The following is a 13,752-nucleotide window of genomic DNA, read 5'->3' on the forward strand; positions in this document are numbered from 1 at the left end:
GGTTGTGTGGGATCAGGCGGGGTTAGCCTGGCTGGATATGCCGGCAATTTCTCCTCCCAAGCTCCTCATGATTAGTCTGTCAGGGTCCTTTCACCACGAGTTCGCCAGTTCCGTCTCGTGAAGAAAGCTTAGTAGAAGGCGCGACACGTCCCTGCGCAGTATCCAATGACCCCTTGGGGAGACGATGTGATCCAGTGTGTTGGGTGGGGCTGCCAACTGTCGAACTGCAGCATTGCAGTCCGCTTGATATCATGCTCTGGGCAATACATTATATAGTGGTGTACATCCCCTGTCACAGCACTTGACGAGCACAGAGGCGATCGCACGAGGTCCACCTTGAATAGACATGCTGGGGTCTCCGCTGAGCCCGTTCGGATACGGTAAAACAATGTTGCCTCCGATCTCGTCCCTTTGTGACGGAAGGCTGATGATAGGGATCCCCTAAGGACTTGAAATGTTCCACGACTCTTCGCCTGAAGTCGTTCCTGCAGTGATAGGCGGAAACCTTAACAGTCGGTGCAAATTGCAGCGTTGCTGGCCCGCACAGCACGTTTATATTCGTGTATTCAAGGAAACGAATGAAGTCGAGCACTGTAACTCAGTCTAGGACTCCAGTATAGATCTTGCTGTTGTCTTCGCCTATTTCGATCAGCCATAGACATGGGTCCCTCTCTCCCTCCCACTGCTGGATAGTCGGGTGAGCAATAGAAAAGGCATGTCCGCAAAATTTTCGCGTATATTCGTCAGCAGAGCGAGCGGCAGACGAGCAGAGAACGAGATAGTGGAGAGAGCTGCCTTTGCAACGCTGCCGACGTTGCCAGACAATGCGAGGGAGATGTTAAAGCGGTCGGCACTTGCCGCTGCCGACGCGCCGGCCCCATGCCATCTCAATGGGTAGCGTGACTATCGTTACCGCTTGTACGTGTTGCAAAATGGAGGGTCTATTCGTTTCACCTGCACCGCCTGAACCAGTTCAGGCGGTGCCGCACTTCGCCGTTCGTTTCAGCGGTGCAGCTCGCGGCACCTGAACCGCGCCGTTCGATTCACCGGTGGTGCCGACGGGTGCAGGACGGGTTCACGGCTTTGCCTGCACTCCCTGCCGAGGAGGTGCAGAAGCAGACGAAAAAAGTGCAGGGCTGGTTCCGCCGATGGCGGAACCCACTTTGCACCGCTGTGAACTGGTTCAAGAGGTGCAGGCTGAATCGAATAGACCCGGAGTGTGCAGGAGGTGCAGGGGGGCCAAAGAGGGAGGTACGTGAATGACGACGACGAAATGCCGGTACTGGCGGGCAACAAAGGGAGTGACAGGGCAGCCAATGCCGCTGATTAAGTCAGCAGACGTGACCACTGGGGCGGCTAGAGCACTAACCACGGTTGGTGCGGTGTGCAAGGGGCGCGCGAAAACGCCGTGTCGCGGACTTACAAAGCCGGACTAAGGCGTATGCGCATCGGGCTGAGCCTCAAGTTCGCGAGGGAGAGGGACGAGATTCTCACGCATTATTGAAGATCCACAAATGGATCTTCAATTAATATTCTTGTTACGTTCGCCCGCCCAAACCATGTGGTATACTGTGTAGACGGTTTTCCACACATGGGAGCAATATGAAGTGTATGACGTTGGGGAGACAGCGTAGCGTATTAGGGTGAAGGGGTGTACAATCGTCCAGAGGCTTAGCTGGAGCATCACATTTCAGTTTAGCGCGGAATATCTCAAAAGTTCCTCACAAAAATTGTTCAAACGAATGTGTGTGGAAAGTAGACGATAAATGGGCAAAGCGTTACTCCAGCTAAGCCTGCGGGTGACTGTACATTGCTCTGTAGTTGTGTAAACATTGCGCATTGTTCTTTCGTAATGAATAGATTTCCCGGCGGATATACTTACCTTATATTGTTTTGTAATGACCATGAACGGGGCCAACGGTTGGTTGAACCTCTTCTGGTCCCGCAGGATTCCCCCGCCGGCTGGAGCTGTTTTATATTCTTTATATCTGTACATTTAGCAAAGGCTCGTTTTCGCTGTGGTGGTGGGGAGAAAAGCGGCGTTTCATTATTAGGAAAAATGTATACGGGACAATATATTCCGCCCTTTGGGCTTCGTAGCAACGTACAAAACTTTGAAACTGTACCTCCGAAATAGTAGCCCAGTGGTTATATAATTCCCGCCTGCTAGTCGAGGATTCGGTCTACTGTACTGATAACTGTGTAGAATGGTTAACACCTACATTAAAATAACTCCATAAAAATAACCAAAGACAATGAATACATCCTTCTGCAAACACTAGGATGCAGGAAGTAGACATAGCAAGACCTCAACGGTAACATTGAAAATGGATTTAAATCGACTTCTGTCTAAGCGTCAATGCAGATATTATGCAGGATGTCGGGTGGCTAGGCAAAGTAAAGAGTAGTGATCACAAGATGGTGGGAAGCAGAATCAGCCTAGATCAAACTAGGACGGGAAAGAACAGAACCATAGTAAAAATGAAAAAAAAAAGCCATACTTTCAATCAGCAAGAGACAGGACACAGCAGTTTCGAATAACGCTTTAGAACAAATTCGCGGTATTAACTGGAGAGAAAGACCATGTAAACATACTGAATGATTACCTATACCTGAATTAATCGCATAGACAGCAGTAGCTGTGGGAGTCCAAGATTGAGCCCCTTAATAAATGTCCTACCAAGGACCAATTTAAAGCTCCCCATATACTACCGCGAGGTCACGAGCTTGACATCTGGCGATAACCGCAACAATATTTCACCAGGGAACTTCAACCTGTTTACGTGTTTTGAAGGTGAAAACATTATGGCTTACTAAAGACTGCTGTACTGCTACATCGTGGTTGTATATATCTTTCCTCGCTTTCGTTTCTTCGTCTTTTGGAGGGCAGATTGGCGACACTTCACGTCACAGCTTCCCAATAATCAAAGTTCTCCGTGGATGGGGTGCACTTGTCACGTGATGTGACGTCAGAGACGCGCGCTAATTACAAGGACGGTTGTTCCGCCTCTGGTAACGTGCTGATGTGACCTGGTAGTAACGAACTCGGCTCCTATACACTAGACAGACGGATTCGTTTCCCATACGAACTCCACTGTACCGAATTTTCTTCTCAAACTGATGGATTTACTTTACCAAAATTAATCCACATACGCAATACAGCGAAAACTCTGATCTGAGGTTACTCTTTAGAGCGGCGGCCGTTTTCTGCACAGCACAACGCCGCTTTTTCGCACAATGGGAAGCTAAGACTGTCGTTTTAAAATGCTAGTTTCGCTAAACATAAAAGCTCCCTCTAGGGGGCTATGGAGTCATAGCCTTCTCTATATGAGCTCTCGCTTTTGCGGCTTTTCATGCGGAAAAAGGCCATTCACCTTTCTCAGCCGTGCGTCAAGAACACCGGCAAGTAACAAGGAATCTCCCGTTGCCACGTTTGCCGCAGTGAGTGCATTTTACGCCAAGATTTAAAGCAGTTTAAATATCGCATCAGGCTAAGCCTCACGGGAGGAACGTTGCAAGGCTGGCGGAGGAGAGCGCCTCGAGGAGCCAGTGGCGCATGCTCGCACCACGCGCATGAGCCGCAGCGCGAGCTCTCCTCGGTAAGCTGCAGCTGCCCAAGAGCTCCACGAGCCGGTCCAGCCGCAGCTGCTCGTTGCTGACGCAAGCTCCCACTGCCCCGCAATAAGCCAAGCACCCGACGTGGCGATGCACGCGCAAAGCAAGGAACAAAACAAGGAGGACAACGCTATGCACACCGACTCAACCGAAGAAAGCGGCCTGCCAGCGAAGTGGACATGCGATGAAAATAGCGGCAGAACAATCGATTTCTTCTGACCCAAGTGCAGGCAGACAAAACTTCTGCCACAAAACGAAACTTCTGCCTCAAATGCGGCCAGACTAATAAATCACTTCACCACGACTGCCGACCATGCTGCAAAATCTGCAAACAACCGCATGAGACCGCAGGGACAGACTGTAGGCAGAGGCTGAAGCCAGGACCCCCCCACAAGGTTCGACAGCAATGGGGAGTAAAGAGCCAAGAAACACAGAGCGGATATCCCTCATAAAATTTTTTACCAACATTGAGTTCAATGTTTGTTGACAAAAGTCGACAAAAGCTACCAACATTGAGTAGACTGTCTACTTACTGTCTATAGACTTCCTAGCAACAGCCTACCAACTTTTTGTCAACCATTGGCCACCGTGTTTGAACTGAAACGTTTCTGTAGACTTTCTACAGAAAGTTTTTTGTAGACTTTATACTCAAACGCTGTTGCTAACCGAAGCGTTTCTGACAGGATATTCGAAACGTGATGCAGTGAGAAAAGCCGGCCATTCCTAGACCGTGGTGTCAATACAGCTTAATAGAACGTCGTCATTATTGCCCTTTAAAAGATCGTTTAGTGGGAGCAAAAATGAAAAAAAGTGAAAGCAGAAACAGATTAGGCCTGGGGAACCTCGTCTGCGAGGGTTCACATTTTGCGGAGCTACACATCCACACGCCAACTTTCTGAAACACAACACAACAAACAACACAACCCCAGCTCACAAACGTACTACATCCGAAAAACCACAAGCGCTTGCAAGCAGGACACCCACACCACGGAGCAAGATATAAAGTGACCCACACCGCACAAATGCTAGCAGTGCACTTCATGTATATATACCCGCCAGCCGCGGGATGCCGATGCCGCGGTGAGGCGCGCCTCTCATTGCATGTTTACAAAACTACGCGTTATTATTTCCAAAATATAATACCGCGAAACACTGGAACGTAAGCAATTGCACATATCTTCATGTTTACTTTATTGTTGCAAGCTGTAACTAAACAAAACGGAAATCTGGAATGGGTTGCGCGCCGCGTTTCGGCTGCCTCCGGTGATTGACGCATTTCTCCCGGAGGTACGCAAAGAGGGAGGGGCGCCGCTGGCGGTTGGCCGAGAGCGACAAAAACATCTGCGCCGGCCGTATTAGGTGGGCATAGCAGGCGATTTTAGATTATCGCCGTTGTTGGAGACACGTCCAGTAGTCTGTCGCGAAATATTTACTGGCATAATTCGTTCCTTTCAACCATGCATGGCACTTAGCTTGCGCAAATCAAAACACAGTCACGAGCGGTTGCGCGTGGTTGATGCCGCTGGCTGGCGCTTGTTCGGAACCGCTGAATAGTCATGTTTATCACCGTGAAGAGTGAAAGCGAGCGGGTCGTGAAGTACCAACCCGTGCGGCTGAGGGACGAACTGGTTGTTCCGAGGGAGAAACTGCGCGGCTCGAGGTACGAACAGTGAAAGTTGCTCCCTTTTGCTACTTTTTTTTTCTCTGGCTGCACAAGTGTGAAGATACATGCAGAGAGAGAGGGAGAGAGAAAGATACGTGTGTGTGTGTGTGTGTGTGTGTGTGTGTGTGTGTGTGTGTGTGTGTGTGTGTGTGTCTGTGTGCGTACGTACGTGCGTGCGTGCGTGCAGGCGCTCGGGCGCGCGTGTGTTTGTGTGTGTGTGTGTGTGTGTTTAAAACCTGATTCAAACAAAGTAACGTAATTTGGTTAAAGTCAAGTAAATAGTTTGTCCCCAAATATTGTGAACCTGTCCTGGTATTTAGCAAAAACCAATATGAATTAATTGAAATCGGACTCCAGGACGAAGGAAAAAGATGTTTGCGTTAAATTCAACTTGAAACAAAGCGTGTCAAACACTTTTAGTGGTCATCCTACAGAAGCTCGTCAACAGACAAATGTCAACAAAAATGAGGTAGACTTTCTAAATACAACCGTCAACAGACAAATGTCAACGTGAATTAAGTAGACTTTCTACATACAACAGTCAACAGACGGGTGTCAACATACATTCAGTAGACTTTTTACAGACGACTGTCAATAGAATGTAAAAGTATGTAGGATAGCAATAAAGTTGGTAGGATGTCAACAGAACGTCTACAGAATGTAAAAAACCATTTTTGTAAGGGATAGCAGCCACGCACAGAAGACTTCCCGGATCTACAAGCAGTCAAGAGCACCACTTCGGATAGCAGCAATAACATGCCGCAGAGAAGCAGCAGAGACAGATCCAGAGCGCGTTCGATATCTCGATCCGGCTCGCGCGCTTCATCCATCCCAAAAAAGAATAAGCTACGCCAATGTGGCTAGCGAATCTGGAAGAAGCTCCGAAGACGAAGCTGCCATCAAAGCCTTAGAGATGAAGATCCTAAGCCAGCAAACTCTCATTGATAAGCTGCTCCAGCGCTGTCGAGAACAAGGAGCTGCTAAACGCCCTCCACAACAAATGCTCCTCACAGAGGAGCGAGTAATTAAGCTAACTGAAGACAGAATATCCGCACTTGAACAGCGGATCATGGTAAACACACAGCAGTTCGGCGTGGCAGAAATCCAAAAAGCCATAGCGCCTTTTGCGCAGCAAGCATCACACAACACGTCAATTTCTGACAGTTTCGTCGCATACCGTCCAGGAAGAACGGTCGCATACCGTCCAGGAAGAAATCCCGCTCCGTGGCTCAGTTGTCTAGGGCGCTAGGTATGTCACCGCAAGTGTTTTGCAACTCTCTCCAGGAAGAACTACATCACTAAAACAATGTTCGATTCCCTCCTCAGACTTGCAGATGCGGTGCGGAAAAATGCAAGAAAACATGGCCACGGTGCTTTACGTTCTTGCTCGTTAGGCCGAGAAGAGCACTCTGACGTGGAATCCTTCGGACGTGGAATCCTTCGGTGGAATGGCAGTCCAAACTAACGGCACCACAGACGCCTTACAAACCAAAATCCGGCAATGGAACTGTAGATCTACCAAGCACAAAATAGCTAACCTCCTAGAACTCACTAAACAAGATCAACCAAATGTGATAGCTTTCCAGGAAACATACAGCACTAACATTCGCCTTCAAGGATACAACGCCTTCAGAAGAACAGAGCGCACCGCATTCCTGACTAAAAAGTCCCTTACCACCCAAGTGCACGAAATCACGGACACAAACGTGGACCATACACTTGTCGAAATCTTACCTGACAGAAGGACTCGGCAAAGTCTCTGTATTTGAGGCGTCTACAGCCCCCCTCGAGATCAGTTGCCGAACTTTGAGCAATTTGTAAGGAAAATCAGGAACACCACGAAAAGGTACGAAGTCGTGATCGCGGGTGACTAATGCTCCACACACGGCGTGGGGGTACCCGTCAACAACCAAGAAAGGGACCTGCATCCATGACGCAGCCCAATCTCACCGTTTAAAGGAGCCATGAAGAGAAAATGCAAGTTTGTTTTATTCGATAGATTTCGTGTTTTATTGTGCCCCCAGCGCTTGTCCGGATACAAACGATGCTTTATTCACTGAGAAATTAATCAATTTAAGTTCAAATTTCGATTTTTCCGCTAAATCGTTTGTCTTCGTGGTCTGCAATGACATCACAGGAACCGACCACTCTGCAGCCTGTATACCTTGATTCACGCGTTAGCCGTACAGGGTAGAGACGCGTATACGCTGGCGCCGCCATTTTGGGTCGCTCGCTCGCCGCCGAAGCAAGTCATTGTGTCAAAACCGCATCAAAATTATTGCCGCAACGCGGTTTACTGGCGAAGTTTGAATCATCTTATCTGTTTTGCGTTGCTAGGTATCGTGGAAAACGAAAAGAACAACGCGTTGAGCACGTTGATCCAATTGCAGCGGCACGGGACCGTTCAAAGGGTGTCTCCACCCTGCAGGGTGGTGCCGTTCTCGAGGAACCCCGTTCTGAACCTAGATGGCGCCACCATACCGTGGCAAGCCGTTTTCTGCCTTTGGTTTGGTTTTTGACCGTAATTAAACCTGGCTTGTTTTTGTTCTGGGAGAAAATAATCTTTTCCTGAAACAGTGCTCGCTCGACAAATATGGTCACGTAAGACACCGTTGCTTGCGTCAATAGGCCAGTGTCGTCTGAGACAACCCCAAAGCCCCGCAGTGCTGTGCAGCTAAACCAAGCATAGTGCGCGCAGTACCAACAGCAGTACGCATCAGTACTTCCATGTTTACGTGTGCTTTCGTAACTTCCACTGTTCGTCCCACCATTCTTAGAATGTGCCCTAAATTCAAGCGCAAATCGCTCGTTCGGCTAGCTTATAAGCTCTACCTAATTTGCGTCTGCTTGTGCCGCCCTCCGCCAATCGCAGAGCTGGCTCGTATGAAATCATAGGTTCTGTTGCGGGAAATGAGCTGGTGGGTCGCATGGCCATTCCCTTTTTTCCTAATTATGTAACTTATTTGAGCGAAGTCTACGTTAAAAGTGCTGTCAGTATGATTCTAACGAGGCAATCTTTTGAATGAACCAAACTTGTGTTTTCTCTTCATGGCTCCTTTAAGTCTCTACAACGATTCACTGCAACCAACCCGAGTAGGAAACAGCGTCTCCAGAGACACTAATCCCGACCTCACCTTTACCCACGGCATCCCGCAGGCGGAATAGAACCGACTGGAGGAGACGTTAGGAAGTGATCGTCACATATTGCAACTCGAGATAAGCCATCGAAAAAGAACCATTCGAGACAGCAAAGCTCACGGATCGGAAAGCCTTCCGTACCAACCTCAATCCCGGAAACATCGAAGAAATTGACGAATGGCTTTCTAAGATACTTGAGAAAGCGGAAAAGCACACAAAAATAATTCAGCTGATCAGATATTCCCGCTGTTGACCTTCACCTTTCCCACCTTTGGGAAGTAAGAAGAAGCTCCCTCAAACGGTGGAAAAGTCAAAAGCACGACAGAAAACTCAAGCTGAAAATCACCGCCATCATAAAGAAAGACGAAGAATATGGCGTCCTACTCTACCGGCAAAATTGGGACAAAGCATGTGACCAACTTCAGGGCACCCTCAGCACGAAAAGGACCTGGCATATCTTACGAGGCCTCCTGGCGACTACACGGGCAAAAATGCAGCAAAAGCAAGACATTTAAAAATCATCCGCAGGCACCCAACAAGACATACTAGATTAGATTCAACGCAAGTTTACCTGTGACATCCCATTCTGTCCGACAAGTACTGATCCGTACCGTGGCCGACATAATCCTGACCTCGATCGGCCGTTCACAAAAGCTGAAATGGAGGCAGCCCTGGCCAAACTCACAAGGAAAACGTCGCCCGGCAAAGACAAGATTACTAATAAGCTCATCCGTAACCTACCTTCAAACGCAACAGACGTGCTCCTAGAGTATTTTAACGTATGCTGAAAAACAGGCGAACTGCCGGCAACGTGGACGCATTCGGATGTGACAATGATTCCCAAAGAAAACAAGCCTCTACGTATTAAGAATTTGCCCTATATCGCTGACTTCCTGCTCGGGTAAACTTCTTGAACACATGGTCCAAGAACGGCTCACGCCATATCTTGAGGACAACGGGTACATACCGGACACGATGTTTGGGTTCCGACAGCATCTGTCTACCCAAGACATTCTTTTGTTCCTGAAATAGGACATCATAGACCGTCTGGATCGCCATCACAAGTCCTGTATACTCGCCATCGACGTCAAGGGCGCTTTTGACAATTTCAAGCTTGAAAAGATCATCGAAAATCTGCAGAGTACCAATTGTGGCCCCAAAGCTTACAATTATGTCCGAAACTTCCTCAAGAGTCGCACGGAAACGGTGGGCAACCTTCGAGGCGCGAATTTCCACCTACCAAATAAACGCACGCCTCAAGGTTCGGTGGTCTCCCCGCTGCTTTTTAACATCACCATGCTACACCTGCCAAAGAAACTCCAGACCATCGAAGGTCTAAGGCATGCTCTATACGCAGACGACCTCACGCTGTGGATGAGAGCGCCTACAACGGGGAAACAACAGGACGCTCTGCAGGAAGCTATCGACGTGATAGTAAACTACTTAGACTCTTACGGCCTCAAGTGCTCTCTGGAGAAGTCCGAACTTCTCGTGCTGAAGGCTCGGACTTGAGGACGACCACCTAAACTTCCTGATGCGGATCCCAGCGTCACTCTTTACGGAGTGGAAATTCCCAGGGTCAACTCCCTTCGTGTACTAGGTCTTACCACACAACACACAAGGATGGATCGGGTGGAGCTCCTCTACTCAAGCTATAGAAAACAGTGACACAAGTCGCCCACTACGTCAAAAGAATCACAAATCAACGAAGGGGACTCGAACAAGACATCTTACGGATCATTCAAGCATTAATAACCAGTAGGATGACGTACGGTACCCCAGACATAGCCTTAAAAAACGCTGAAATAAAAAAATGGACATAATGATTAGGAAAGCAACCAAGACTGCTCTGGGCCTTTCGTTCATGGCGTCCACCAACAAGCTGCTTAAATTAGGCGTACATAATACGTGGAAGGAGATGATCGAAGCCCACAAAGCCAGACAACTCGAACGCCTCAAGCTCACTCCTACAGGCAGTGCAGTACTCCGCTATCTCAATTACAGTGAAGCCTACATCGCGGACACCGACCAAAAAGCCAGATTACCATCGGAACTCCAAGAGGAAATCTGTATAGCACGCATACCAACGTAACATGCACACTCCTTACCACAAAAAAAGAAGACAGGCAAGATCGAAGGCACTCCTCCGAAAATGTGCAAAAGATCCTAACACCAGATACACAGACGCTGCTCGATACCGAGACATCACTGCTTTCACAATAAGCATAACGGGCCAACGAGGCAGGGAACTGACGTCGGCAACAATACCGGCTCGTAACCCCGAAACAGCGGAATCAGCAGCCACCGCCTTGAAATTAAGACCTGCTGTGCCAGAGCACTATTACTCCTCGATTCTCAAGCGGCATGTCGGAACTTCCAAAAAGGACGCGTGCCCTTTGAAACAATTTGAAAAACTTGAAATCTCAAAGACACGCCCCCAACTTCCTGCCACCTGCGTGACCTAGATCCCGGGGCATGAAGGCATGGCGGGAAACGAAGCTGCAACCGCGAGAGGAGGTGCTGGCGATGCGGGGGCTCCCACCCCATGTGCAAGGCAGCGAAGTCTTTCTGCACTAACAGCGGAGGCCGCCACGCCGTGCTCGATCGCTCCTGTCCGCGCTGGCAGGAAGAGCGCCGAGTGTGTGCTGCCCTCTCAAATTCAACCGCAACTTTCAATTTTTAACCAATTCTTCCTTCTAATCTCGCGCCTGCTACTGGATGCCAACGGATAGGTATCTACTTTTAAGTTGTGAGCGGCCGAATTAGCCCCCTTCTTGCTCGATTCCTGGCCAATCCCCCGCGTGGGCATGCGCCATAAGACGTGGAACAACAACAACAACAACAACAACAACAACCTCTCGTGTGGACGCTCGAGCGGCCGTGCGGGCGGCCGCGCAGCTCAAGCCGCCACCTGTCGCACCGGCGACAACGATGCACCAGCACCCAGGGAGCAGCAGCTGCAGCCAGAACGCCGGATGGCAGCAGCTGCAGCACGACATCCAAGTAGCCCCAACCCAGCAGCAGCAGAGCAGCCAGGCACCCCCAGCACGGCCGAGACGAGGGCGGGGGTCTGCAGCAGCAGCGGGAAAACCTAGACCTTGTCCTCCGCAGCGTGGGAGAGCTGCTGCCTGCTGACAACCCCCTCCGTCCCCTGTGCGTCCAGGCTGTGCAGGGACGACCACAGCCCGCGCCCCATCATGGCTAGGAGCCGGCGCAAACGGCCTCCGGTGCCCACTGTGCTGCAGTGAAATGTCAACGCGCTCTGCCCGCGTCGTGCCGAACTGAGCGCGTACTTGCTGCAGCACACGCCCGATGCGGTGGCTCTGAAGGAGAGCTATGTGCGTGCGGGTGATGGCTCGGGGTTCACGCTGCGGGGTACACGGGCTGCTATAGTCCCACGGCGTGTGACAGCAGGCAGTGCTCGGCAGTGGTGTGCGGCGACCCCTCCCATCCCCCAGGATCCTCGCGGGCATCACTGTTTGTGCGCAACGACGTGAAAAACGCGGTGCTGGATACCAGTGCGGTGACAACGATCGACGGTGCAGGAGTGTGTGGCAGTGACGCTGCGGCTCGTGCTAGGTGGTGACGTGACTGTGTGCAGCGTGTACGTGCGCCCCAACCAACCCCGGGACTCAAGCCTTATGGAACGGCTGGTGTCTCTCTGTGCAGCCCGGAGCCTCCTCTTAGGCGACTTCAACGCATATCACACTATGTATAGGGAGATGGCCGGACTGACCCACGCGGAGAACACCTGTGGGACACTATGCTGCGTCTCAACCTGACTGTGCTGAACACCGGTGAGTGCACCTTTAGGCGATGCAATACCACTGTCACGGTCATAGACCTCAGCCTGGTCTCAGCGGGGTTGAGGCCACCTGGAGGCGGCAGCCCAGCACGTGGGGCTCTGACCACTACCCGCTGCACATCGCACTAACCGGCAAGCCGGACAGGCGACCAATACTGCACTATGTCACCCACTGGGACCACTTCCGGCGTTGCCTTGCTGAGGTGTACCTGGGGGAGGGAGAGGAGCTATTCGCAGGCCTGGTTCGCTGTGCCATGCGAGCCACGCGGAGCTGCTCCATCGCCAAGGACGCCACCACGCCGGGCCTAAAGCTGCTGCAGTTGCGAGCGGAGCGGAGCCGGGCAGAAAGGAAGGCGGAGCGCTGCGGAGCCAGGACTGACTGTACGGCGTACCGCCGCGTGGAACGCGGCCTGTCGACGGCACGCCAACCGCCTCAGAAGGCCGCATTGGGCCGAGCTGCGCGCCAGCCTACCCACGCTACCGCCGCCTCTGGGGTATTTTCCAGTCGGTCCTCAAGCCCCGTGGTAACCGCAACCCCCTGGCCGTCCTGGCCATCAGGAGGAAGGCCAGCTACGAGGAGCTGGCCGAGCTCTTCGCGGAGCGCTTCCTGCCGCCACAACAGGCTGCAGCTGGGACAGGCCTCATAAAGACGCGCCCTCAAATATGCTGATTGAAAGCAATTGCTTCGCCTGTCACCCGCCCGAAAAGACAGCGCATCACCTTGATGATGGCATGCAAGGAAGGAGTAGGAGACAGCAAGTTTCGCGGACGCGAGTGGCAGATCTGGCAGAAACTCGGTAGCGACTTCTTCTTCCTTTCTTTTCTTTATTTCATTCTGGCAAACTCAGGGGCAGCGTGTTTGAGTGCATTGCTTTACGAGGCGGTTGGGAGCGCCATCACGTGGTATTTTTTTTTATATTTTGCCGCGCTTCTTTATCAGTCAGAATAAATGAGTACGCAATTAGTTCGTCGCTGAAAATACCGCAGTTAGATGCCTCTCGTCGGTACCTACAAGTGCCTCATTGACACTTTACCGATTAAGAGAGTACTTCTCGAGTTAGATAATTAATTACAATTAACTAATTGAGTCTAATTAACGAAAAGATTACTGTCGGTTTCTCCACGGCACGGCAAACATAATGCACTAGGTTTTCTTCGAGTAACGCCATGCTCAGGCTTCTTTTTAAATCTTGGTGCATGATAGCTGGGACACCCTGTATGTATACTTGCTCAGCAAGCCCCACAAAGCACAGCTTTCGAATTCATTGAGTATTGGCATGACTGTGCCAATACTGTGCCATGACTGTGCCAACAAGCCTTACTGTGCCACTCGCTTTTCCAGGCTGGAAAATTCTGCACTGACATTGTTGTGCCTATGTAGGGAAGCTGCTATGTTCAGAGAACTTTCTCCCGGCTGAGACACGTTCAACGATCGGACAGGTCTCGAGACGTGTTGCGCACGCAGATGACAATGTATGTAAACGAGGTGTGTAAAAAATTGATGACCAGCTTTTTGTGAATGAAATGTTTC

Source organism: Haemaphysalis longicornis, unplaced genomic scaffold, assembly GCF_048455015.1.
Source record: "Haemaphysalis longicornis isolate Haplotype H1 unplaced genomic scaffold, Haemaphysalis longicornis Haplotype H1 scaffold_1, whole genome shotgun sequence".
Taxonomy (NCBI): Eukaryota; Metazoa; Arthropoda; class Arachnida; order Ixodida; family Ixodidae; genus Haemaphysalis; species Haemaphysalis longicornis.